The sequence below is a fragment of the Rhinopithecus bieti genome, unplaced genomic scaffold (assembly GCF_001698545.2).
Source record: "Rhinopithecus bieti isolate Rb0 unplaced genomic scaffold, ASM169854v2 scaffold_18354, whole genome shotgun sequence".
NCBI lineage: Eukaryota > Metazoa > Chordata > Mammalia > Primates > Cercopithecidae > Rhinopithecus > Rhinopithecus bieti.
The window spans coordinates 2,981,065-2,983,821 of record NW_016809835.1 but is presented as its reverse complement, the minus strand read 5'-3'; positions in this window follow the sequence as shown (position 1 = coordinate 2,983,821).

The window sequence follows — 2,757 nt, the reverse complement described above, 5'->3', positions numbered from 1 at the left end:
CGCTGGGAGTTGGAGACTGGAGCTGTTCCTATTCGGCCATCTTGCTCTGCCCCCCCAGAAATGTTATTTTCAATTGATGCAATTGAAAGTGACATTAGTTTCTCTTGGAAAATGACAGATTGCAAATAATTTTTGATAATTTTAAATTTTGATGAGGATCTTACTGCTGATGCAATTGTTATTGGAGTTTTTAAGAGTATTTTGTAGTCTGTTACATTTGGGATTCATTTCTGATAAATTATTATTGTTACTATATTTTAAGACTAGTCAAGTATAGTAGTGAGAAGGGGGAAAGAGTAGAACAAAGAGTTTGATCTGTAACTGACTGAACAATCAATTGAGATAACTCACTACCCTCAGGTCAGCCTGATAAATTGTTTTGAAATAAAAATTTTAGAATATGTAGAGCTGATGATTCTCTTAGAGCACTTTTTCTAAAAATATTTAATTCTTTACACAAATTAGTTTTGTATGAGACTAAATTTAATTTTAAATGTAAATGTGTACAATGGCATCTTAATGTTTCCTTTGACATTTCCTATAACATGTAGAGGTTGTGTAAGAAACTAAATGTGGCTTCATGATTTGTACAAAATTCAAAATAATGGTTTATGCAGTCTACCAATATATCTTAAATTATAAGGAAAAAACTAATTTAAACATGGTCTCAGCTGCCATGGTGGCACGTACCTGTAGTCCCAGCTCCTTCAGAGCCTGAGGCAGAATGATCCCTTGAATCCAGAAGTTGGAGGCAGAATCCCTTAAGCCCAGGAGTTCGAGGCTATAGTGTGCCATGACCATGTCTGTGACTAGCCACTGCTCTCCAGCCTGGGCAGCACAGCAATAGCCTGCCTCAAAAATAAATAAATAAATAAAACTGAAATTGTCTTACTCATTAATAATTTGTTCATTTGAAGCTTCATATGAAACTAGTGTATTTTTCTATCAAACGCCACCATCTTTAAATTTATTTTATACTTTTAAGCCACGATCTTTAAATTTCTTTTCTATTTCCAAGTCTATTTCTGTTTCTAAGCAGCTTTGTAATGTTGAGGCTATTTTCGAAATCTGAGATTCTAAACTCTTTAGAGAATTTTAATGACTCCCTGATACGCTTTCTTGCAGTGTCCATGTGTGCACTTTTATTTTGTAATAATCTGATGAGAGTTTACTGCCTGTGTCCTGGCAGTTCCTGTCCTGGCTTCAGGCCAGAATTAATATTTGTACAGATGCCACAAGGTTAGGCTCCAGGGACTGATGACCAAGCCTGTCTCCCTGTATGGGTCCCAGTGATGCTTATGTGCAGAATCCTTTCTTTCTCCCTTGGCTGCAGCCACTGTTGCTGTTGCTGCTGCTTTTGTGCTGCTGTCACTCTCCCTGCTACCATCCTGGTCCCATGTCTAGGTCCAGCAGCCTTAGTCAGGTAAATATAATCTTTTTGTGTACCTAAGACCTTGAAAGATGAGCAGAATACTGCACAAGAGGAGCCAGGGGTGTTTATCTTCTTTGTACAAGAAATTTTTGTAGCCTCAAAGGTGAGGGACCTCAGTCATTGAGACTTATTGGCACCAGTAAGTCTAAAATCAGGGACCCAGACACAGAGCCACAGATGTTCAGGAAAAGCCGTAGCATTGCCAGGGGACCCAGGGGATAGAGCACAATTGTTTCCGAGATGTTCAACAACATATTCAGTATTATAGGTGACTGAGAATCTTCCAGAAGTGGTGTTATGTGAAGATTGGTGTGTTGGAGCAAACAGTATCTGACCACCTTGAGGAAACTTGAGAAGTTTACTTACATGTCAGCATGTTATCTTTAGTATTTCTTGAATATTCTAAATGATTCATTCACTGTAGGTGTGAGAGATATTGTACTTTTTTTTTTTACAATGATACTGTAAAAAATGTTTTAAAACAAGTTTTGAAAACTTTTCCGTTACGGAAAATTTCAAACGTATTCAAAAGTAGAGTGAATAGATAGTATAATGAACCCCACTTTAGGTACCCATTAACTCAGCTTCATTGATTTCATGACTGAATTTTATCTACATCTCCTTTCCCTTTCCTCAGTCCTAAGTTATTTTGAAACAAATCCCAAACATCCTATCATTTTATCAGCAAATATTTTAATAATATATTTAAAAGATTTACTATTATTTCACCTAAAAAATGAATGATTCTTAATACTATGAAATAGTTATTAGTTAAATTTCTTTAATTATCTCAATTTTTTTTCAGAGTTTGTTTGAACCATGATCTAAACACACTCTGCATAATGCTATTAGTTGGTATGCTTCTTAAATCTCTTTTAATATATAATTGTTGGGTGGGTGCCATGGCTCATGCCTGTAATCTCAGCACTTTGGCAGGTTGAGGTGGGCAGATCACTTGAGCTCAAAAGTTCAAGACTAGCCTGGGCAAAATAGAGAAACCCTGTCTCTACAAAAAAAGACATAAAAAAATTAATTGGGCACAGTGGCGTGTCCCTGTGGTCCCAGTGACTTGGGAGGCTAAGACAGGAGGATTGCTTGAGCCCGTGAGGTGGAGGTTGCAGTGAACTGAGATTGCACCACTGCAATCCAGCTTGGGTGACAGAAGTAAAACTCTGTTTGAAAAAAAAAAAAACCCTGCTCAAAAGAAAAACCCCAAATATATATGTGTGTGTGTATATATGTTCATATATATGCTTATATATTCATATATATAAGCATACATATATATATATGCTTATATATTCATATATATAAGCATACATATA